This window comes from Pseudophryne corroboree, chromosome 5, assembly GCF_028390025.1.
Source record: "Pseudophryne corroboree isolate aPseCor3 chromosome 5, aPseCor3.hap2, whole genome shotgun sequence".
NCBI classification, from domain to species: Eukaryota; Metazoa; Chordata; class Amphibia; order Anura; family Myobatrachidae; genus Pseudophryne; species Pseudophryne corroboree.
This window is the reverse complement of record NC_086448.1, coordinates 578290660-578317075: the sequence shown is the minus strand read 5'-3', so window position 1 is coordinate 578317075 and position 26416 is coordinate 578290660. Positions and strand designations below refer to the sequence as shown.

The window sequence follows — 26416 nt, the reverse complement described above, 5'->3', positions numbered from 1 at the left end:
CAATATAAAGGTGGTAGCGCCAAAGATATTTTCTATTACTTATTTCTCTTTAGTTCTATATTGGTGATTGGGAATCACTAGAATATATCTAGGCTGCTTTTTTCCATCAAGCGCTATTTTCTAGTCCTTTTTGTTTTGTTATTATTACCCATATCCTCATCCTGGTGTACTTCAACAGTGACATCTTCAATTTGACTATCAGGAACTGGACTGCGGGTGCTCCTTCCAGCACTTGCAGGGGGCGTGCAAATGGTGGAAGGCGCAAGCTCTTCCTGTCCAGTGTTGGGAAGGTCAGGCATCGCAACCGACACAATTGGACTCTCCTTGGGGATTGTGATTTAGAAGAACGCACAGTTCTTTGCTGTGCTTTTGCCAGCTTAAGTCTTTTCATTTTTCTAGCGAGAGGAAGAGTGCTTCCATCCTCATGTGAATCTGAACCACTAGCCATGAACATAGGCCAGGTCCTCACTAGAGATGAGCGGGTTCGGTTTCTTTGAATCCGAACCCGCACGAACTTCACTTTTTTTTTCACGGGTCCGAGCGACTCGGATCTTCCCGCCTTGCTCGGTTAACCCGAGCGCGCCCGAACGTCATCATGACGCTGTCGGATTCTCGCGAGACTCGGATTCTATATAAGGAGCCGCGCGTCGCCGCCATTTTCACACGTGCATTGAGATTGATAGGGAGAGGACGTGGCTGGCGTCCTCTCCATTAGAATAGATTAGAAGAGAGAGAGAGAGAGAGAGATTGTGCAGACAGAGTTTACCACAGTGACCAGTGCAGTTGTTGTTAAGTTAACTTTTATTTAATATATCCGTTCTCTGCTATATCCGTTCTCTGCCTGAAAAAAACGATACACAGCAGTCACACAGTGTGACTCAGTCTGTGTGCACTCAGCTCAGCCCAGTGTGCTGCACATCAATGTATAAAAGCTTATAATAATTGTGGGGGAGACTGGGGAGCACTGCAGGTTGTTATAGCAGGAGCCAGGAGTACATAATATTATATTAATTTAAAATTAAACAGTGCACACTTTTGCTGCAGGAGTGCCACTGCCAGTGTGACTAGTGGTGACCAGTGCCTGACCACCAGTATAGTAGTATATTGTTGTATACTATCTCTTTATCAACCAGTCTATATTAGCAGCAGACACAGTACAGTGCGGTAGTTCACGGCTGTGGCTACCTCTGTGTCGGCAGTCGGCACTCGGCAGGCAGTCCGTCCATCCATAATTGTATAATTATATACCACCTAACCGTGGTATTTTTTTTTCTTTCTTTATACCGTCGTCATAGTCATACTAGTTGTTACGAGTATACTACTATCTCTTTATCAACCAGTGTACAGTGCGGTAGTTCACGGCTGTGGCTACCTCTGTGTCGGCAGTCGGCAGGCAGTCCGTCCATCCATAATTGTATTATTATAATATATACCACCTAACCGTGGTTTTTTTTTCATTCTTTATACCGTCATAGTGTCATACTAGTTGTTACGAGTATACTACTATCTCTTTATCAACCAGTGTACAGTGCGGTAGTTCACGGCTGTGGCTACCTCTGTGTCGGCAGTTGGCAGGCAGTCCGTCCATCCATAATTGTATTATAATATATACCACCTAACCGTGGTTTTTTTTTCATTCTTTATACCGTCATAGTGTCATACTAGTTGTTACGAGTATACTACTATCTCTTTATCAACCAGTGTACAGTGCGGTAGTTCACGGCTGTGGCTACCTCTGTGTCGGCAGTCGGCAGGCAGTCCGTCCATCCATAATTGTATTATAATATATACCACCTAACCGTGGTTTTTTTTTTCATTCTTTATACCGTCATAGTCAGTCATACTAGTTGTTACGAGTATACTACTATCTCTTTATCAACCAGTGTACAGTGCGGTAGTTCACGGCTGTGGCTACCTCTGTGTCGGCACTCGGCAGGCAGTCCGTCCATCCATAATTGTATTATAATATATACCACCTAACCGTGGTTTTTTTTCATTCTTTATACCGTCATAGTGTCATACTAGTTGTTACGAGTATACTACTATCTCTTTATCAACCAGTGTACAGTGCGGTAGTTCACGGCTGTGGCTACCTCTGTGTCGGCAGTCGGCAGGCAGTCCGTCCATCCATAATTGTATTATAATATATACCACCTAACCGTGGTTTTTTTTTCATTCTTTATACCGTCATAGTGTCATACTAGTTGTTACGAGTATACTACTATCTCTTTATCAACCAGTGTACAGTGCGGTAGTTCACGGCTGTGGCTACCTCTGTGTCGGCAGTCGGCAGGCAGTCCGTCCATCCATAATTGTATTATAATATATACCACCTAACCGTGGTTTTTTTTTCATTCTTTATACCGTCATAGTCAGTCATACTAGTTGTTACGAGTATACTACTATCTCTTTATCAACCAGTGTACAGTGCGGTAGTTCACGGCTGTGGCTACCTCTGTGTCGGAACTCGGCAGGCAGTCCGTCCATCCATAATTGTATTACAATATATACCACCTAACCGTGGTTTTTTTTTCATTCTTTATACCGTCATAGTCAGTCATACTAGTTGTTACGAGTATACTACTATCTCTTTATCAACCAGTGTACAGTGCGGTAGTTCACGGCTGTGGCTACCTCTGTGTCGGAACTCGGCAGGCAGTCCGTCCATCCATAATTGTATTACAATATATACCACCTAACCGTGGTTTTTTTTTCATTCTTTATACCGTCATAGTCAGTCATACTAGTTGTTACGAGTATACTACTATCTCTTTATCAACCAGTGTACAGTGCGGTAGTTCACGGCTGTGGCTACCTCTGTGTCGGCACTCGGCAGGCAGTCCGTCCATCCATAATTGTATTACAATATATACCACCTAACCGTGGTTTTTTTATACCACCTAACCGTGGCAGTCCGTCCATAATTGTATACTAGTATCCAATCCATCCATCTCCATTGTTTACCTGAGGTGCCTTTTAGTTCTGCCTATAAAATATGGAGAACAAAAAAGTTGAGGTTCCAAAATTAGGGAAAGATCAAGATCCACTTCCACCTCGTGCTGAAGCTGCTGCCACTAGTCATGGCCGAGACGATGAAATGCCAGCAACGTCGTCTGCCAAGGCCGATGCCCAATGTCATAGTACAGAGCATGTCAAATCCAAAACACCAAATATCAGAAAAAAAAGGACTCCAAAACCTAAAATAAAATTGTCGGAGGAGAAGCGTAAACTTGCCAATATGCCATTTACCACACGGAGTGGCAAGGAACGGCTGAGGCCCTGGCCTATGTTCATGGCTAGTGGTTCAGCTTCACATGAGGATGGAAGCACTCAGCCTCTCGCTAGAAAACTGAAAAGACTCAAGCTGGCAAAAGCACCGCAAAGAACTGTGCGTTCTTTGAAATCCCAAATCCACAAGGAGAGTCCAATTGTGTCGGTTGCGATGCCTGACCTTCCCAACACTGGACGTGAAGAGCATGCGCCTTCCACTATTTGCATGCCCCCTGCAAGTGCTGGAAGGAGCACCCGCAGTCCAGTTCCTGATAGTCAGATTGAAGATGTCAGTGTTGAAGTACACCAGGATGAGGAGGATATGGGTGTTGCTGGCGCTGGGGAGGAAATTGACCAGAAGGATTCTGATGGTGAGGTGGTTTGTTTAAGTCAGGCACCCGGGGAGACACCTGTTGTCCGTGGGAGGAATATGGCCGTTGACATGCCAGGTGAAAATACCAAAAAAATCAGCTCTTCGGTGTGGAGGTATTTCACCAGAAATGCGGACAACAGGTGTCAAGCCGTGTGTTCCCTTTGTCAAGCTGTAATAAGTAGGGGTAAGGACGTTAACCACCTCGGAACATCCTCCCTTATACGTCACCTGCAGCGCATTCATAATAAGTCAGTGACAAGTTCAAAAACTTTGGGTGACAGCGGAAGCAGTCCACTGACCAGTAAATCCCTTCCTCTTGTAACCAAGCTCACGCAAACCACCCCACCAACTCCCTCAGTGTCAATTTCCTCCTTCCCCAGGAATGCCAATAGTCCTGCAGGCCATGTCACTGGCAAGTCTGACGAGTCCTCTCCTGCCTGGGATTCCTCCGATGCATCCTTGCGTGTAACGCCTACTGCTGCTGGCGCTGCTGTTGTTGCCGCTGGGAGTCGATGGTCATCCCAGAGGGGAAGTCGTAAGCCCACTTGTACTACTTCCAGTAAGCAATTGACTGTTCAACAGTCCTTTGCGAGGAAGATGAAATATCACAGCAGTCATCCTACTGCAAAGCGGATAACTGAGTCCTTGACAACTATGTTGGTGTTAGACGTGCGTCCGGTATCCGCCGTTAGTTCACAGGGAACTAGACAATTTATTGAGGCAGTGTGCCCCCGTTACCAAATACCATCTAGGTTCCACTTCTCTAGGCAGGCGATACCGAGAATGTACACGGACGTCAGAAAAAGACTCACCAGTCTCCTAAAAAATGCAGTTGTACCCAATGTCCACTTAACCACGGACATGTGGACAAGTGGAGCAGGGCAGGGTCAGGACTATATGACTGTGACAGCCCACTGGGTAGATGTATGGACTCCCGCCGCAAGAACAGCAGCGGCGGCACCAGTAGCAGCATCTCGCAAACGCCAACTCTTTCCTAGGCAGGCTACGCTTTGTATCACCGCTTTCCAGAATACGCACACAGCTGAAAACCTCTTACGGCAACTGAGGAAGATCATCGCGGAATGGCTTACCCCAATTGGACTCTCCTGTGGATTTGTGGCATCGGACAACGCCAGCAATATTGTGTGTGCATTAAATATGGGCAAATTCCAGCACGTCCCATGTTTTGCACATACCTTGAATTTGGTGGTGCAGAATTTTTTAAAAAACGACAGGGGCGTGCAAGAGATGCTGTCGGTGGCCAGAAAAATTGCGGGACACTTTCGGCGTACAGGCACCACGTACAGAAGACTGGAGCACCACCAAAAACTACTGAACCTGCCCTGCCATCATCTGAAGCAAGAAGTGGTAACGAGGTGGAATTCAACCCTCTATATGCTTCAGAGGTTGGAGGAGCAGCAAAAGGCCATTCAAGCCTATACAATTGAGCACGATATAGGAGATGGAATGCACCTGTCTCAAGTGCAGTGGAGAATGATTTCAACGTTGTGCAAGGTTCTGATGCCCTTTGAACTTGCCACACGTGAAGTCAGTTCAGACACTGCCAGCCTGAGTCAGGTCATTCCCCTCATCAGGCTTTTGCAGAAGAAGCTGGAGGCATTGAAGAAGGAGCTAACACGGAGCGATTCCGCTAGGCATGTGGGACTTGTGGATGCAGCCCTTAATTCGCTTAACAAGGATTCACGGGTGGTCAATCTGTTGAAATCAGAGCACTACATTTTGGCCACCGTGCTCGATCCTAGATTTAAAGCCTACCTTGGATCTCTCTTTCCGGCAGACACAGGTCTGCTGGGGTTGAAAGACCTGCTGGTGACAAAATTGTCAAGTCAAGCGGAACGCGACCTGTCAACATCTCCTCCTTCACATTCTCCCGCAACTGGGGGTGCGAGGAAAAGGCTCAGAATTCCGAGCCCACCCGCTGGCGGTGATGCAGGGCAGTCTGGAGCGACTGCTGATGCTGACATCTGGTCCGGACTGAAGGACCTGACAACGATTACGGACATGTCGTCTACTGTCACTGCATATGATTCTCTCAACATTGATAGAATGGTGGAGGATTATATGAGTGACCGCATCCAAGTAGGCACGTCACACAGTCCGTACTTATACTGGCAGGAAAAAGAGGCAATTTGGAGGCCCTTGCACAAACTGGCTTTATTCTACCTAAGTTGCCCTCCCACAAGTGTGTACTCCGAAAGAGTGTTTAGTGCCGCCGCTCACCTTGTCAGCAATCGGCGTACGAGGTTACATCCAGAAAATGTGGAGAAGATGATGTTCATTAAAATGAATTATAATCAATTCCTCCGCGGAGACATTGACCAGCAGCAATTGCCTCCACAAAGTACACAGGGAGCTGAGATGGTGGATTCCAGTGGGGACGAATTGATAATCTGTGAGGAGGGGGATGTACACGGTGATATATCGGAGGGTGAAGATGAGGTGGACATCTTGCCTCTGTAGAGCCAGTTTGTGCAAGGAGAGATTAATTGCTTCTTTTTTGGGGGGGGTCCAAACCAACCCGTCATATCAGTCACAGTCGTGTGGCAGACCCTGTCACTGAAATGATGGGTTGGTTAAAGTGTGCATGTCCTGTTTTGTTTATACAACATAAGGGTGGGTGGGAGGGCCCAAGGATAATTCCATCTTGCACCTCTTTTTTCTTTTCTTTTTCTTTGCATCATGTGCTGATTGGGGAGGGTTTTTTGGAAGGGACATCCTGCGTGACACTGCAGTGCTACTCCTAGATGGGCCCGGTGTTTGTGTCGGCCACTAGGGTCGCTAATCTTACTCACACAGCTACCTCATTGCGCCTCTTTTTTTCTTTGCGTCATGTGCTGTTTGGGGAGGGTTTTTTGGAAGGGACATCCTGCGTGACACTGCAGTGCCACTCCTAGATGGGCCCGGTGTTTGTGTCGGCCACTAGGGTCGCTAATCTTACTCACACAGTCAGCTACCTCATTGCGCCTCTTTTTTTCTTTGCGTCATGTGCTGTTTGGGGAGGGTTTTTTGGAAGGGCCATCCTGCGTGACACTGCAGTGCCACTCCTAGATGGGCCCGGTGTTTGTGTCGGCCACTAGGGTCGCTAATCTTACTCACACAGCTACCTCATTGCGCCTCTTTTTTTCTTTGCGTCATGTGCTGTTTGGGGAGGGTTTTTTGGAAGGGCCATCCTGCGTGACACTGCAGTGCCACTCCTAGATGGGCCCGGTGTTTGTGTCGGCCACTAGGGTCGCTAATCTTACTCACACAGCTACCTCATTGCGCCTCTTTTTTTCTTTGCGTCATGTGCTGTTTGGGGAGGGTTTTTTGGAAGGGACATCCTGCGTGACACTGCAGTGCCACTCCTAGATGGGCCCGGTGTTTGTGTCGGCCACTAGGGTCGCTTATCTTACTCACACAGCGACCTCGGTGCAAATTTTAGGACTAAAAATAATATTGTGAGGTGTGAGGTATTCAGAATAGACTTAAAATGAGTGTAAATTATGGTTTTTGAGGTTAATAATACTTTGGGATCAAAATGACCCCCAAATTCTATGATTTAAGCTGTTTTTTAGTGTTTTTGGAAAAAAACACCCGAATCCAAAACACACCCGAATCCGACAAAAATAATTCGGTGAGGTTTTGCCAAAACGCGTTCGAACCCAAAACACGGCCGCGGAACCGAACCCAAAACCAAAACACAAAACCCGAAAAATTTCAGGCGCTCATCTCTAGTCCTCACCCGTTCCTTGCCACTCCGTGTCGTAAATGGCATATTGGCAAGTTTACGATTCTCATCAGACGCTTTCAATTTTGATTTTTGGGTAATTTTACTTAACTTTTGTTTTTTGGATTTTACATGCTCTCTACTATGACATTGGGCATCGGCCTTGGCAGACGACGTTGATGGCATTTCATCGTCTTGGCCATGACTAGTGGCAGCAGCTTCAGCACGAGGTGGAAGTGGTTCTTGTTCTTTCCCTATTTTAACCTCCACATTTTTGTTCTCCATTTTTTAATGTGTGGAATTATATGCCAGTATCAATAGCAATGGCCTACTACTATATAAACTGCGCACAACTGAAATGCACCACAGGTATGGATGGATAGTATACTTGACGACACAGAGGTAGGTAGAGCAGTGGCCTTCCGTACCGTACTGCTATATGTACTGGTGGTCACTGTCAGCAAACTGCAAAACTAAAATGCACCACAGGTATAGAATCTAGATGGATAGTATACTTGACAACACAGAGGTAGGTAGAGCAGTAGCCTTCCGTACCGTACTGCTATATATACTGGTTGTCAATGTCAGCAAACTGCAAAACTAAAATGCACCACAGGTATAGAATCTAGATGGATAGTATACTTGATGACACAGAGGTAGGTAGAGCAGTGGCCTTCCGTACCATACTGCTATATATACTGGTGGTCACTGTCAGCAAACTGCAAAACTAAAATGCACCACAGGTATAGAATCTAGATGGATAGTATACTTGACGACACAGAGGTAGGTAGAGGAGTGGCCTTCCGTACCGTACTGCTATATATACTGGTGGTCACTGTCAGCAAACTGCAAAACTAAAATGCACCACAGGTATAGAATCTAGATGGATAGTATACTTGATGACACAAAGGTAGGTAGAGCAGTGGCCTTCCGTACCGTACTGCTATATATACTGGTGGTCACTGTCAGCAAACTGCAAAACTAAAATGCACCACAGGTATAGAATCTAGATGGATAGTATAGTTGACGACACAGAGGTAGGTAGAGCAGTGGCCTTCCGTACCGTACTGCTATATATACTGGTGGTCACTGTCAGCAAACTGCAAAACTAAAATGCACCACAGGTATAGAATCTAGATGGATAGTATACTTGACGACACAGAGGTAGGTAGAGCAGTGGCCTTCCGTACCGTACTGCTATATATACTGGTGGTCACTGTCAGCAAACTGCAAAACTAAAATGCACCACAGGTATAGAATCTAGATGGATAGTATACTTGACGACACAGAGGTAGGTAGAGCAGTGGCCTTCCGTACCGTACTGCTATATATACTGGTGGTCACTGTCAGCAAACTGTAAAACTAAAATGCACCACAGGTATAGAATCTAGATGGATAGTATACTTGACGACACATAGGTAGGTAGAGCAGTGGCCCTCCGTACCGTACTGCTATATATACTGGTGGTCACTGTCAGCAAACTGCAAAACTAAAATGCACCACAGGTATAGAATCTAGATGGATAGTATACTTGACGACACAGAGGTAGGTAGAGCAGTGGCCTTCTGTACCGTACTGCTATATATACTGGTGGTCACTGTCAGCAAACTGCAAAACTAAAATGCACCACAGGTATAGAATCTAGATGAATAGTATACTTGACGACACAAATGTAGGTAGAACAGTGGCCTTCCGTACCATACTGCTATATATACTGGTGGTCACTGTCAGCAAACTGCAAAACTAAAATGCACCACAGGTATAGAATCTAGATGGATAGTATATTTGACGACACAGAGGTAGGTAGAGCAGTGGCCTTCCGTACCATACTGCAATATATACTGGTGGTCACTGTCAGCAAACTGCAAAACTAAAATGCACCACAGGTATAGAATCTAGATGGATAGTATACTTGACGACACAGAGGTAGGTAGAGCAGTGGCCTTCCGTACCGTACTGCTATATATACTGGTGGTCACTGTCAGCAAACTGCAAAACTAAAATACACCACAGGTATAGAATCTAGATGGATAGTATACTTGATGACACAGAGGTAGGTAGAGCAGTGGCCTTCCGTACCGTACTGCTATATATACTGGTGGTCACTTTCATCAAACTGCAAAACTAAAATGCACCACAGGTATAGAATCTAGATGGATAGTATACTTGACGACACAGAGGTAGGTAGAGCAGTGGCCTTCCGTACCGTACTGCTATATATACTGGTGGTCACTGTCCGCAAACTGCAAAACTAAAATGCACCACAGGTATAGAATCTAGATGGATAGTATACTTGACGACACAGAGGTAGGTAGAGCAGTGGCCTTCCGTACCGTACTGCTATATATACTGGTGGTCACTGTCAGCAAACTGCAAAACTAAAATGCACCACAGGTATAGAATCTAGATGGATAGTATACTTGACGACACAGAGGTAGGTAGAGCAGTGGCCTTCCGTACCGTACTGCTATATATACTGGTGGTCACTGTCAGCAAACTGCAAAACTAAAATGCACCACAGGTATAGAATCTAGATGGATAGTATACTTGACGACACAGAGGTAGGTAGAGCAGTGGCCTTCCGTACCGTACTGCTATATATACTGGTGGTCACTGTCAGCAAACTGCAAAACTAAAATGCACCACAGGTATAGAATCTAGATGGATAGTATACTTGACGACACAGAGGTAGGTAGAGCAGTGGCCTTCCGTACCGTACTGCTATATATACTGGTGGTCACTGTCAGCAAAACTCTGCACTGTACTCCTCCTATATAATACTGCTGGTCCCCAGTCCCCACAATAAAGCAGTGTGAGCACAGATATATGCAGCACACTGAGCACAGATATGGAGCGTTTTTCAGGCAGACAACGTATACTGGTGGTCACTGGTCAGCAAAACTCTGCACTGTACTCCTCCTATATAATACTGCTGGTCCCCAGTCCCCACAATAAAGCAGTGTGAGCACAGATATATGCAGCACACTGAGCACAGATATGGAGCGTTTTTCAGGCAGACAACGTATACTGGTGGTCACTGGTCAGCAAAACTCTGCACTGTACTCCTCCTCCTATATAATACTGGTGGTCCCCAGTCCCCACAATAAAGCAGTGTGAGCACAGATATATGCAGCACACTGAGCACAGATATTGAGCGTTTTTCAGGCAGAGAACGGATAAAACTGGTGGTCACTGATCAGCAAAACTCTACACTGTACTCCTCCTATATAATACAGCTGCTCCCCAGTCCCCACAATTAAGCAATAAGCACAAATATTTGCAGCAACATTAATAAACGGAGAGGACCTCAGCCACGTCCTCTACCTAACATTTCTAGTGCACGAGTGAAAAATGGCGGCGACGCGCGGCTCCTTATATAGAATCCGAATCTCGCGAGAATCCGACAGCGGGATGATGACGTTCGGGCGCGCTCGGGTTAACCGAGCTATACGGGAGAATCCGAGTATGCCTCGGACCCGTGTAAAATGGGTGAAGTTCAGGGGGGTTCGGTTTCAGAGGAACCGAACCCGCTCATCACTAATTATTATTATTATTATTATTATTATTATTATGTTAATCTATTTTAAATGGAACCATAAGGTTCCTGTATCACTGTACACATGGGATAAAACAAAATTATATAAGTAAATAGGAGAACAATTAATATGAACACAAATAAAACATATAATTACACATATTACTTCTAAATTGTATGGAGAAAAAATAGATGAGGACCCTATTTATGAAATCTTACATTCTAGAGGGACTAAGGATAAACCCTATGAGGAAGTGATGGAGCAGAGTAGGAATGCTGAGACTGGAGATATAGGAGAAGAGCTGTTATGGTTAATAGACTTGAATTATAATTTAATTTTTAAGGGTATGCTCATAGATTTGGAGACTGGTTGAAAGTTTTATTGAGCATGGGAGGGTGTTCCAGAGCTTGGGGCAGAGCTAGAGAAATCCTGAAGATGGTAGTAGAAAGAGGTAATCAGGGAAAACGTGAGCCAGCAAACATTGGCAGGGTGAATGATTGGGACAAAATGTGTGTAGAAATGTGTGTAGAAATGTGATTGGAGATGTAGTGGGGAGAGAAGTGATTCAAGAATTTTTAGGTGAGTGAGATATTATATTTAGCACAGTGGATCAGTGGAGAGACTGGCGGAAGTGGGTGTGAGAGATGAAAATAATGTCGGCAAATTAGTTTGAGGATAAAGAGGGGTATGGTTACAGTTGTGAGAGTGGGAAGAGGTAAGAGTTGCTATGGGGAAATGTATCAAACCTTGAGAGAGAGGTTTCCCAAAGCAAGCAAACAGATTCTGTCATTTAATAGGCTGAGCTAGATAAATGATATCTAGAAGATAATTGCTAGGCAACTGTTACATGTGCTGCTGCAGTTCTGTTATGTCTGCTTAATTGCAGCTCTGTTCTGCCTGCTTAATTGCTGTAGCAGCTGCATGAGATTAGTGATCTTTGGAGGATTGGCTGCAGGAGGCTGTTGATTGGCTCCTGTTCCCTCTATCTCCTGAAACTGCCTTGCACTGCTTTCTGGTCATAGAGCTGGGTTGCAGCGGAAGCCTTTGTCCCTTTGTGTCCAATCCCAGGCCTGTTGGAACACTGCTTCAATTCTTTCATAGCTACAGCTCTGCAGAATCCTTGTTTGTTTGTCCCAGCAATTTATCCATTGTTTGTGTCCCTGTTTCATGTGCTGTTTGTAGGAGATCATTGTATAGTTCTTGATTCTTGTGAGAAATTACCAGTCCTGTGAGCTCTCATGCTAAAGTATCTTTGCTAGATCCAGTCCTGTCTGCCTTAGCATCAGCTACAGTGTGGATTCTTCCACACAATACTTGTTTCTTTGTCTTGTCTGCATCTTTGGTCTTTCTGCTTGATATCCATTATCATTTTATTTGTATATAGCTGCTTTACACATAACCACATTTGTCTCTATTGCAACAGTCCCATTCCACTACAGTCTCTCTCTCTGGCCTCTTTAACCATGTACATAGTCACAGCCCTATTAGTTTGTCCTCAGACCAATTCCTGATCTCAATCTTTCTCTGTCCTTGTCTAATAATTTCCTAGCAGTAGTATTGCTCCTTTGTGTTGGTTACTGCGGTTGCCAGGAGTAACATCCACTTGACTGCAGCATTCTGTGTTAATAGTGTATCTGTTCTGCTTTTCCTGTCTGGACTCTATTGTCATGCACTTCTGTTGTTGCCAGTAGCAACTACTGCTGTGTCAGAGCATTCCTTGTCATTTATGCACCAGTTGATTTATGTTCCCTGCCTTTCTCTGTAATTACAGATGGAGCCGCGCTCATCTATGCTGTCTGTGGCGTGAGACGCAATCACTGATTCACAGGGTGCCTGGGCATAAGGAGGATTGGCTAGTTGTAGGGAGGTGCACAATGCATTTGGCGTTACCGGTGAGTGTAATACCAGTGATCATCAACCAGATGTCGCTTTTTAAAATCACCATTGTGCATGCTTGTGGTCTCCATTGAAATACAGTACTGTACACTACATTGCAAAAACTACTTTACGGGAGCATCTCATTACACTACAATATTTAAAACACACTGTGGCAATGAAGTCCCATAGACAAACCAATAAATAGAAGTAGTACAGTATATACAGACGCAAACGAACGTGATAAAGCTATAGTCCATTGATGTTAGGGATATGTGAGCTTCCAAATCCCACAGACAAACCAACAAATAAAATTAGTAGTGTATACAGATGCAAACAAACATGTTACAGCTATGGTAGCCATTAAAGCATAATCAAAACCAATGGGAAAGGATCACTGCTTACATTTACACATGAGCTTGTGTATCTGTCATGAGGCGTTGTGGCTGAATGGTGAAGTGTCCCGGGTTCGATTCCCAAAGTGTAAATGCCTGTTTTTTTCTGACACTTTATTATTATTTTTTTCTATTGTAATATACCTTCACATTCAAAAGAAATATGCACACAGGTTCTACATAAATCAGGGCAATGCTGTAGGAGCATCTCATTCCACTATCTACAATACACAGCGGCTATGGGGATAAGTGAGCTCTATGCACTGTACGGTACACATACTGGGGGTCATTCCGAGTTGTTCGCTCAGTATTTTTTTCTCGCAACGGAGCGATTAGTCGCTAATGCGCATGCGCAATGTCCGCAGTGCGACTGCGCCAAGTAAATTTGCTATGCAGTTAGGTTTTTTACTCACGGCATTACAAGGTTTTTTCTTCGTTCTGGTGATCGTAATGTGATTGACAGGAAGTGGGTGTTTCTGGGCGGAAACTGGCCGTTTTATGGGTGTGTGCGAAAAAAGGCTACCATTTCTGGGAAAAACGCGGGAGTGGTTGGAGAAACGGAGGAGTGTCTGGGCGAACGCTGGGTGTGTTTGTGACGTCAAACCAGGAACGAAACTGACTGAACTGATCGCAGATGCCGAGTAAGTGTGGAGCTACTCAGAAACTGCTAAGAAGTGTCTATTCGCAATTCTGCTAATCTTTCGTTCGCAATTTTGCTAAGCTAAGAATTACTCCCAGTAGGCGGCGGCTTAGCGTGTGCAAAGCTGCTAAAAGCAGCTTGCGAGCGAACAACTCGGAATGACCCCCACAGTACTGTAGCAGGCCAGATTTGATCGCAGAGTAGGTTCACAAAATGGCTGCCTCTTGTGACCCAGCACCTCATGGAAGCCCACAGCTATGAAGCGAGCTATGACATCAGTTTTGCAAGAATCAGGGCAATGCTGAAGGAGCGTCTCAATACACTAGTTAAAATACACAGTGGCAATAAGGTCCTGTAGAATGAGCAATTAATAAATATAGTGTATACAGATGCAAAAGAACATGTTAAAGTTATGGTCCATTGAAGTTAGTTATACATTACAGAATGTGAGCGTCCAAGTGCCTTAGCCATTAGGGCATAATCAAAAACCAATGGGAAGGGATCACTGCTTACATTTACACATGAGCTTGTGTATCTGCCATGAGGATTCGTGTCCGCATGGTGAAGTGTGTCTCTCCCCATGCTCAGAGTCCCAGGTTCGATTCCCAAAGTGCAAATGCCTGTTTTTTTCTGACACATTATTATTATTTTTTTCTATTGTAATATACCTTCACATTCAATAGAAATATGCACACAGGCTCTACATGAATCAGGGCAATGCTGTAGGAGCATCTCATTCCACTATCTAAAATACACAGCGGCTATGGGGATATGCAAGATCTATGCACCACAAGGTACACATACAGTACTGTACCAGGCCAGACTCGAGCACAGAGCGGGTTCACAAAATGGTTGCCGCTCATGACCCAGCACCTCGTTGAAGCCCACAGCTATGGAGCGAGTGATGGCATTGGTTTTAAATAAAAATAGAGTATACATACACAAAAGAACTGTTAAAGCTAAGTTTATTATTTTTTTTATATTGCAATATACTGCACCTTCACATTCAATAGAAATATGCACACATGTTTTACATGAATCAGGGCAATGCTGCAGGAGCATCTCATTATGCTATCTAAAATATACAGCGTTATGGGGATAAGCGAGTCCTGTCACCATAAGCTGTCTGCTGTACTGTACAGTACATGCATTTGCATCTGGGATGTATTTGTGTGTGTTTTTTTTAAATCTGTACAGTATACAGTAGTACTGTAAGTGTAATACAGTACTGTACTTTGAAATAATACACAGAATCTAAGCATCTCACATACTGTACTGTATCATAGGATTCAGCAGGAATTGCTTGTGCGACTTACTGTAGTACAGTACATTTATATACCTCTAATACACATTTCCTGTGGAAAATAATGTAAAAATGACAGGTACAGTACTGTACATTGAGCATTTTCTTTACTGATCCATTTTTTTTTAACTTCACAATGTATTGAACAGTGTTTCTTTGGAAACTGACTTACTGTACTGTACAGTATTTTACAGACCAACCTACTGTACACCCAAAAACATTTTTTGTCATTATAGAATATGCATAAAGTACCATATTAAAGTAGCAATTTAAGAAAAATGACAAAGCATGGCTACTGTACTGTAAATCTCATAGTCTATGACATTTCAAGCCATGCCATACTGTACTTGTCAGGATAAAGGAAATACTGTATGTACAGTACAGTACTGTGTGTGGACATATCTCTACTGTATGCATTAAATTCCAAATGCAATTTACACTAACCTTATCCAAAATCTTACAGTACTACTGTATACTATACTGTATAGTATGTTTTGTCTGTCTAACTGAAGACTAGATGGTCCAAGTGGTTCTTACAGTATCTTCCATCAAAATCTATGTTTCTTTGTACAGTACAGTACCTACTGTATTACTAATAAAACATTTGCACCTCACACTTCACAGTATTAGTAGACATTGAGATACTGTACAGTACAGTAAGAAGCTTGCTGGTACACAGGATGTGTTCTCTACCACACTGGGGACTAGGAGTGGGTTGCTTAGAGTCAGGACTGCTTTGCACAAATATTGTACAGTAGCAGTCATACTGTACCTGTATTGACTGCAGTACATCACTGTCCTTACAAATTCCTTGTTGTAACCCAGGCTGCGGTAAACATTCTGGGAGATTTGATTTACTGTACTGTATGATGCAGATGAATTGCAAATTAGAGACTCCTGCAATATCCGTGAGGGTAGGCAACTACTGTACTGTATGAACCAACAGAATATGTGTGGACAAAAATTATCCACTGCATAAAGGAAGCACTCAGTACAATTGTGCAAAGTTCTCAAATTCTTTTTTATTGCATAAAATAATTGTAAATAAACTGTTCTTTTCCTCTGCGCATAATCATATACATGATTGGTTGGTTTTGATTATGCCATAATGGCTATGGGAGTTGGACGCTCATACAGTATATCCCTAACATCATTGGACCATATTTTTAACACGTTCTATAGCTGTAGCTCTAACATGTTCATGTGTGTCTGTATGCACTATGTTTTTATTAATTGCTCATTCTATGGGAATTAGACACTCACACAATCCTAATGTCAAAAGAACCTTTGTTTTACCATGTTTGCTTGCGTCTCTATACACTATTTTTATTGATTTATTGGTTTCTTTTTTGGGTGCCAACAGAGAATGAATATTTTCTGAAGTGTCTTTGAACATGGTATTTAGCCACCACCTCCCCCTTCCTCCTTCCCCCTTCCCTGGGAGCCTGCTCATTTTACAGACAGGGAGGGAGGTTATGTTACATTAAATTGATAACACAGTACTCTATGTAAATGAAGGGCTGATAAAGAACTGCAGTTGCTTTGATGGAGACACAAGCTCATGTGTAAATGTTAGCAGTGATCCCTTCTCATTGGTTTTGCTTATGCTGTATTACAGTGCTGTAGCTATGGGACTTGTACGCTCACATACAGTACAGCACAGTATCTCTAACATCAATGAACTACAGTATTGTTTGAACATGTTAGTGGTGTCTGTATACACTATTTTTAGTTATTGTTTTGTCTACAGGACCTTATTGCTGCTGTGTATTTTAGATGGTGAAATGAGACGCTCCTACAAGATTGCCCTCATTCATGTGAAATCTGTGTGCACACTTCTATTGAATGTGAAGGTACAGTATGTTAATATGAATAAAAACATTAACATTATTACAGTGTCAAAAAAATACTGGTGTTCACACTTTGGGAATGGAAACTGGGACTCTAAGCATGGGAAGTGGCAAACTTCACTGCTTGGTCACGATGCCTGGTGATGGATACACAAGCTCATATGTAAATGTAAACAGTGATCCGTTCCCATTGGTTTTGATCATGCCATAATGACTACGGGACTTGGATGCTCATACTGTACAATTCAGTATATCCCTAATGTCAATAGACCATAGTTTTAACATGTTCTATAGCTGTAGTTCTAACATGTTCATTTGCATCGATATACACTATTTTTATTAATTGCTCATTCTACGGGACCTCATTGCCGCTGTGTATTTTAACTAGTGTATTGAGACGCTCCTTTAGCATTGCCCTGATTCTTGTAAAATTTATGCCATCGCTCGCTCCATAGCTGTGTGCTTCCACGATGTGGCAGCCATTTTGTGAACCTGTTCTGCGATCGAGTCTGGCCTGCTACAGTACTGTATGTGTACTGTACAGTGCATAGACCTCACTTATCCCCATAGCCCCTGTGTATTTTAGATAGCAGAATGAGATGCTCCTACAGCATTGCCCTGGTTCATGTAGACCCTATCTGCATATTTCTATTGAATGTGAAGGTATATTACAATGGAAAAAAATAATAAATTGTCATTCACACTTTGGGAATCGAACCCGGATCTCTGAGCAAGGGGAGTGATACACTTCACCGCTCGCCACGACTTCTCATGACAAATATGGGACTTGGATGCTCACATACAGTACAGTATCTCTGACATCAATGAACTACAGTATTACTTTAACACTTCAGTTGCGACTGTGTACACTATTTTTATTTATTGATTTGTCAATGTCAATGAACTACAGTATTGCTTTAACACGTTAGTTGTGCCTGTATACAATATTTTTATATATTGTTTAGTCTAATGGACTTGGATGCTCACATACAGTAACACAACAATGGACCATTGCTTTAACACGTTTGTTTGCATCTGTATAAACTATTTTTTTATTGACTTTCTCCATCTGACCATTGGTCTGTGTGTACAGTTGCCACTGACCATTTGCCAGAGCTTGTAGATCAATCAGCCGCTATTCGCTCTACAGTACTGGATTAGTGGAGCATTAGCCACTCAGTGGTGGAGATGTGTCTTGCATGCTGAGTATGTAGTCGTGCCTCAACGCGCCTATCCATGCATAAACTCAACAACTTAAGCTATAGAAACTGCAATGATGAGGAAGGCTCCATCTGTAGTTTACCCTGTATGTTAGTCAGTTATTGCCATCTCTCCAGGCTACTTCCTCATGATATTACCAATGGTGCACCACTCTTTCTGTATCTCTCAATACCCAGGTATCTCATTAGTACCTTTACCATATTACTATTCTTTATTATTTATTCACTGTTCTCTTGTTTTGTTCTTGTCTTCTTTTTTTATTGGTCTTGTCTTTGTTGTCTTTTCTACTGGCACTGATTCAGGTCACTCGAGGGTTAAGCTCACACTACCGCCAGTGGCGTAAGTCCTGGTGGGAATTCCAGTACTGGTAGGCGCATAATGCCTTATGGGAAAAGCAGCTCTTATAGACTAGATGACCTGCTGGTGTCTTCTATGATTGTCAACTATGGGTGTACAGGGGTCACTGCCTAGAAGACAATCTACAACCTCAACTCCTGCAAAGAACCTCAGTTGCATTCATACAGTCCCGCAAATAACCTCTGTTGCATTCATAACAGCAACGTCTTCACTGTATTTCTATCCATGGTTTGATATACAGTAGCTCCCACAAATGTGGAAAAAAGGGAGAGATGTTTGGAAGCAGCATTGCACCATTGTTAGTCTCCCAGGATGATAGAGGAGACTTCCGAGGAGAGAAATTGGGGAGACAGTTTTGGTAGTATAGAAGAGGAAAAGGCCCCCATAGGAGAGAGCAGTAGGAGAGGTGGTGTCAGTCATAGATAGCCAATCTCAGTGGTAATGAGGAGGTTGAAGGAGTTTGAGATGAAAAATAAAGGATTGCTGTCAGCTTGCTGCAGACTTGCCTGGCATTCCAGAGGAAAGAAGAGAGTGAAGATATGGTGATTTGATAAGAGATGTGGTCAAGATTAAGGAGCTGCTATCATGTTGGGTGGCTGGGTTTGGGGCAAGGTTAGTAAATGGAGTCAATATGTTCTTTTATGTACTTGTTATGTTCACTAAATATTGTATTCCGAAAACATGTGACAAGTGCCAGATGTTTTTGTCCTCCAAAAGAAACACAAGAAATGGGATCAGTGGAAATTGTAGTATCATCAAATGTAGAAAATGAGTAAAGTGTAGACTCCATTTTTTTTTTGCATGGTAACTGCAGATTAAGGTGAAAATTATTTTTTTATACAGTAACACATTTTGCAAAGACACACTGTTTTCTGTGCAAGATGTTTTTTGAATATAGTTTAATTAGAAATTTAGAACTTGGTTATTGTTAATGTATAGTATATGCAGTACATTGCATTCATTTGTTATTTCAGCTTTTGTATTTCTGTCAGTGTTCTACAAATGACTGTTTTTTGATGAGTAGACCGAGAGTACTTCTCCCATTGTCATGTCATGCTACATTTCAAATGTCTTCTCTTCAATGAATTCATGTAACCACGTGATAAATCAAATTCTAATCAACTCCCACACAAGACATTATGCTGCGTGATATTTCCATGACAGTATTATCTTTTGTGCCCTCTTGGTAAATATTATATACTGGGACGAGTGAGCAACCTGTTGCCAGGCATTTTGCTGCAGCAAAGCACAGCCTGGCAACTTTGTGCTGCAGGATTATAGATCAGGTCCCCTTATCATTGAGAGGGGGGATAAGGCAAATAAACTGCTACAATTAGAGTCATGTTGGATCTTGCTATCAGATACATTCAGTCCCAGGGACCTTAATGAAATACTATGTCTTAATAATTTTTTCTAAAACATTGTTTTATGAGCCGTAATTCTTAGTTTGTTTAGGTCTTAAAATACAGTTTGATCAGCTCAGAATGAAGTTAATTTGTGTAAAGTAATCAGTTATCATTTACATAAAATGGTCAGGGGTTATTTGCTCTAGTGAAAATTAAAACAATATGAATTGAGGGTTTGTATGTATTCTCTCCGGTTGTATGGTGTCTTTAAAATATTTGTTTTTATAAATAATAGGCATTACAGTATATTAACAGCGAGCAGTTCACAAGATCTTTAGAGAAAACATGCATTTAAGCTTTTGTAATCAGCTATTTTACAAACAGTTCATATAAATTTTCACAACGCTTCTGGCCAATTCTACAAATACGCCAATTTGAGAATTGCCACATGCGACGTGGGGGTCATTTTTGACACATGGGATTAATCAAACACCTTATCTGCCACCAGCAAGAGGGGTTTAGTGTCCAAACGCAAGGTAGCCTTCACTTCTATCTGTCACACACACACTGCAATACTTAGAAAAGTAGGTAGACGTGGGCCACACGAGGTCTTGGTTCATAAAGGTCACAGGATCATAACTAAAAATTAGATATTTAATTTCAAGAATACTTCAGAGCTTTAGTTACAAAAATATGTTACAAAGATTATTAAGAAAACTTTAAATACACACACAGAATACAGCAATCTCAACAAATGAAAAGAAATAAAAGACAGAAAACCTAACTCACTCAAATTAACTTAGGTGGTTCTGTTGTGGGGGTGTTTCACAGAAAAGCATGGTCATCTCCAAAATAGAGGCAAACTTACATATCAGTTCAGTCCCGCATTCACGTAATGGTTTCTTTTAAACATCAGCCTCAGAGATCAAAGATAAACTTACATTCTATTTCACTCTCACGTGCACACAAAGGTTTCTTTCTCCTCCTTTTGGGTAAAAGACATCCTTTTTGAGTACGAAGGTAATTAAAAAATGTTTTATTTAAAAAAAAAACTGATACCTCCAACAGTATTACAGGGAGCATTAAAACAACATGCATATGCCAGTAGATAAATTCAGAGTCTCACAAAAAAACAGGTTCTATAAGGAAGGTTAGTGTTGGGAAAACCTTTGCAGTGGTAATGGCCCCACTGTCCGCTTCATCTCCAAGATCCCGAGTGGACGTCTGATCTGCTGGCAGGTGAACGGCAAACAAAGATGCGTTTCGGAGCCCTTCTGCTCCTTTTTCAGATTGTGCCGTTTGTTCCAAATCCAAGGTATTTAAGCTTGTCAGTCCTTCCCCCCTTGCAGATGAACCAATCGGTCACCCTAGATCAGGTGTGCTAACTAAAATTCATTATAACATAATCAGCTGTTCGCAGATAGCACATACGCATACTTTCATTAAAAATCCATAATTCCATCAAAGTTAAAACTAACGGCAAATTGTCCTTTTGCTTATACTGAAGTGATTAGGAAACTGTGATATGTTATCCACTAATTGGGTAGGAGTAGCCACATTTGTAACATATCATAATTGAAAACACCAACTTTTGAATAAATACTATGACTGCATGTTAGATTATGTATTTTAATTGTATATTGTTGATGGAATTATGGATTTTTAATGAAAGTATGTGTATGTGCTATCTGCGAACAGCTGATTATGTTATAATGAATTTTAGTTACTACACCTAAACTAGGGTGAGCGATTGGTTCATTTGCAAGGGGGGAAGGACTAACAAGCTTAAATACCTTGGATTTGGAACAAACGGCACAATCTGAAAAAGGAGCAGGAGGTCTCCGAAACGCATCTTTGTGTGCCGTTCACCTGCCAGCAGATCAGACATCCACCCAGGATCTTGGAGAGGAAGCGGACAGTGGGGCCATTACCGCTGCAGAGGTTTTCCCGACACTTACCTTCCTGGTAGAAAGAGTTTTTTGTGAGATTCTGAATTTATCTACTGGCATATGCATGTTGTTTTAATGCTGCCTGTAATACTGTTGGCGGTATCAGGTTTTTTTTAAATAAAACATTTTCTAATTACCTTCGTACTCGAAAAGGATGTCTTTTAGCCAAAAAGAGGAGAAAGAAACCTTTGTGTGCACGCCAGAGTAAAACAGAATGTAAGTTTATCTTTGATCTAAGAGGCTGATGTTTAAAAGAAACCATTACGTGAATGGCGGACTGAACTGATATGTAAGTTCATCTCCATAGCCTGCTGTGTGCCAAATACACACTTATTAAATTGGTGTGTGATATTACTAAGAATTTACCCGGGAGCGCAAAAGACTGGTCACCATTTTTTTTATTTTACACTGACTTGTTGGGAGAGGGTGCTCCTTCCGTGTCTTAGCCACCTGCCTGCACCTGGGGAGCACAAAGGGAGAACAATTTACATTTCTTTTTTTTTATCTCCAACATAGAGTTGAGTCCCCAAGAGATGCACTCTCTGACCCAGTGAGGGAGACATATATTGGGGGTCATTCAAAGTTGATTGCTCGCTGACGTTTTTTGCAGCTCAGCGATCAGGTGATAAAATGGCATTTATGTGCATACGTATGCCCCGCAATGCGCACGCGCAACGTACAGGTACAAAACCCTTTATGGTTGTGCTCAGGTTCTAGCAAAGTTTTTCGTTTCACTGATGGCCGCAAGAAGATTGACAGGAAGGGGGCATTTCTGGGTGTCAACTAACCGTTTTCAGGGAGGGTTTGCAAAAATGCAGGCGTGTCTGAAATAATGCAGTCGTGGCTGGGCGTTCACTGGGCGGGTGTATGACGTCAAATCTGGACACAAATAGGCTGAAGTGATCGCAAGCGCTGAGTAGGTTCAGAGCTACTCTGAAACTGCACAAACTGTTTTTGCAGAGCTCGGCTGCACAAGCGTTTGCACTTCTGCTAAGCTAAAATACACTCCCCAGTGGGCGGCGGCATAGCGTTTGCACGGATGCTAAAACTAGCTAGCGAGCGATCAACTCGGAATGACCCCCATAGTCTTTAGCTCCAGCAGGCCCTCACCCTTGGGATTTTTAACTACTTCCCTGCTGGACACTAAACACACACCATTTTTACATACTTGGTGCTTGGCAACAGTCAGGGGGAGGGGGTGTAGCCCAAAGGCATATTGTAACAGGTGTTACACATATGTGGTTTTCATTAGGATTGGAGGATGTGAGTATTTAAGGATTTTAATGTTAGGGTGAGCAAACTTACCTTGCAAAAGAACCTGGAATAGGTTTGAAACGCGTTGGTCTGGTGCAGGTGAGCCCCGCTGCAGTATCCAGAGGATCTGATTGCTGGAGTCCAGATTAATGCTTCCTGGGTGGCTATCTGGCTGTTTGTTTACATTTATTTGAGAACTAGTTTTGGTTCTCAAACCTTACGGTAATTTTTTCATCTTTACCACTTGTGGATTTTCCCTGCACCTTGTGTGTTCACCATTGTATATATGTATATGGAATTCATATTTTATGAACAGTATTTTTATTTTTTGAGTGTTTTTATCTGTGGTCATCATTAAAGACGTATTGCATGAGATACCGGTATTTTTTTATTTTTTATGAATATCGCCACTGAAACTTTGGAGACAACACTTAAGAGGAGGAGCAGTTGAAAGATGCCCTTACACGCCGGCTGATCTATATACTACAGGAACGTAACTCATATATCACTGTTCATTGTGATTTCTACATTGATTTTTACGGATAAAACCTTTGTATTACGGAAGCGCAAAATACAATATCTGTACTATTTTTGTATTTGAAGTGATCGCAGCAGCAGAGTAATTCCAGAGCTACTCAGAAACTGCAAAAAACTTTTTTGTGCTGCCGGCTGCAAAAGGGTTTGCACACTTACAAAGCTAAAATACACTCCCCCATAGGCGGCAACTATATAATTGCAGCGCTGCAAAAAGTTGCTAGCGAGCAATCAACTCGGAATGACCCAAAATATCTGCTTTGAACACATGCTTTTGATGTAGAAATGCAATCCCCTTTTACAACGTCATGTCAGAGTCCCAGACCACAGATAATGTATATTTTGGACAATATACAACTCTGAGGTCAGCTCACAGGAGAAATTGTGATTTCCCTGACATCTCCCTCTTATAAGTATTTATAACCTCTGGTCTGGTCATTGCTTTCATCCCAAACATTATGGTCTGTAGATCTCCCCCCAGCCTAGATGCATCGCCTGTGAGCCATTTTGTCACATCTAAGCTGAAAGAATACAAAATTATATATAAACAGTCACTTGAAAACATTATTGGTGATAATTTTTGCAGGCAATCACACCCCTTAGATCACATGTAATTTGTGATCCTCCTTTCTTTATTTAAACATGACATAAGTGCAGTTTTATGATTTGTTGATATGTTGTACTACTAACACTTACCGGTATACTTATGGCATCCCTGTGGGGATATCCCACCTAGACATTAACACTGTTTTTTTTTTATCATGTTGCTATTTATCGTGTTGGATATTGCACTTTTGTAAACTATGTGACTTTGGGGTGTAGTAGGGTATGCCGGCGGCCGGCATACCGACAGTGTGGCGAGTGCAAAAGAGCCCATTTCTTGCTCGCTGCGCTCGCCACGCTGCAGGCATGGTGGCACGCTATCTATTCTCTCTCCAGAAAAAGTGCCGGTATGCCGGCTGACGGGATTTTGGCACCGGTATACTGTGCACCGGGATCCCGACAGCCTGCAAACTGAAGACAACCCGTGACTTTGTTGTTTTTTTATATTGTGTATGGGTTGCCTTGACAACAATCCGTGACTCCTGCCGGACGGCCTGCTGTGAAAACTCTCCCGGTCATGTGACCGGGAGCCGGTCCAGAAGTGCCAGAAGTGGAAACCGGGCTGAGATGCATGGATGGCGGCTGGGGGAGGCCTTTGAGTGAGTATTTGATTTGTGTTGCACTTTACACTGTGTGTTTCCTGATGACGGGGTAACCCGAAACGTTGATATATTAAAACGCCGCTGTTTGCACTATGTTTGAGTCTCCAGAGTGCCGCCTGAACTGCAGTGTATATATATATATATATATATATATATGTGTATATATATATACAGTATATGATATTTTTTTTAAATCTTGATACAAACCATATTAAGGCCTTTTTTGTAAATCAGGACATATAACATATATTTCACTTTCACCTCTGGAACTGTTGACAAACAAACATCTGGTTTGTAGGATTAAAAGTAAAATATCCTCATCCAATGCCTAATACTGTACTTGTTCTGACAGAAAGAGAATGACATTGAATTGCCTTATCACTTCTGTTTATTACTGTGAGGTTTTCCCATGGTCTGACGTGCGAAATAGAACTGAATTGAGGCTCATTCTACTTATGGCTCCTGACTCCTGTGGAGCAAGTGCTGGAGTTTTCTGATTGTCTTTGATTGTCAAACAAAGCAGAAGAAGAGGAACACCCTGCAATGCAGGAATTAGATGATGTACAGTAAATGAGGGTACTGTAAAAGTGGAAAAGTATTTATAATACATTTTTTTTTAATACAGCAGTTAAATATGGTGCAATAGATATCCCAACAAGCAGGGGGACATACATAGCTCTAAAGCTGGTTCCATATTCATTAGCTGCCTGTTGCATTAGAGTGGCAGCGCACCACCATTTCCACAGACACAGCCACCAGAGCTGTACACGTGCATTACTGTTTCCACTCTCCCTCTGCTGCTGCTGCTCCTCCTGCTTCTTTCCTATGGCTGGACAGTGCCTTTAGATGAAAGAGCATTAAGGCCACTTCCAAATGACCGTGGCCTGCATCTGACCACCAACTTGATAACAGTGGTGGAGATAATTCAGTTTTAAGGTGGCTATTCCTATCCCCATGCTTGTGAATGCTGATGATAACATGAAAATAAATTATTACTTAAATATGCCATAATTTAGATTTTTATGTCCTCAGAACCATTAATATGGGACCATATAGAAAAAAGGCATTTTAAACCACAAATTGTCAGACTGAAAACAGTCTGGAATTTTATACAGTATCAGAGGTGCCAGTGGGGGGTAACAGCAAAGGAGCCACTGACTACCACTTTACGATCCAGGCCATAGAAACCTGTGCAGACAGCCATCGCACCAGTAACACCTCAAGCCTATTGAGCAGTGAGTCCTCCACAGGAACAATATGGTGCAACATAATACTAATGTTTGTTTGTCTATTTCTACATGTTGCTAACACAGCCTGCTTATTAACTTTGATCAACTAACTCTGCTTTCCTGTGGCTGGCACTGCTGATATTGTCTAAAACTCCTGACTGTGCTTTTAATCTGACAATTTGTGGTTTATTGTGACTTTGGGGGTGGTTAAGAACAGTGGGTGCAAATAAAACATTGGGTGCAAGTGTCTGAGGTTTCACTTCTGCGCACGCACCCGAGAAGCACTGCACATGTGTGCTGATGGTTACCGCTGGGGGATGTAGATTAGATTTGCAGGGATATCTATGCACTT

General features: G+C 42.6%; 1 long non-coding RNA gene across 2 annotated transcripts in view; it reads left to right on the top strand.

Annotated features, from left to right (window-relative positions):
- LOC134928067 (uncharacterized) overlaps positions 1-26416 on the top strand; it is a 284893-nt gene that overhangs the window by 44275 nt on the left and 214202 nt on the right. For both annotated transcript variants that reach the window (XR_010177818.1, XR_010177819.1), the window contains exons 2-3: positions 12678-12798; positions 16896-16972. This is a non-coding gene — a long non-coding RNA (uncharacterized LOC134928067). The remainder of the gene's footprint in view (positions 1-12677; positions 12799-16895; positions 16973-26416) is intronic.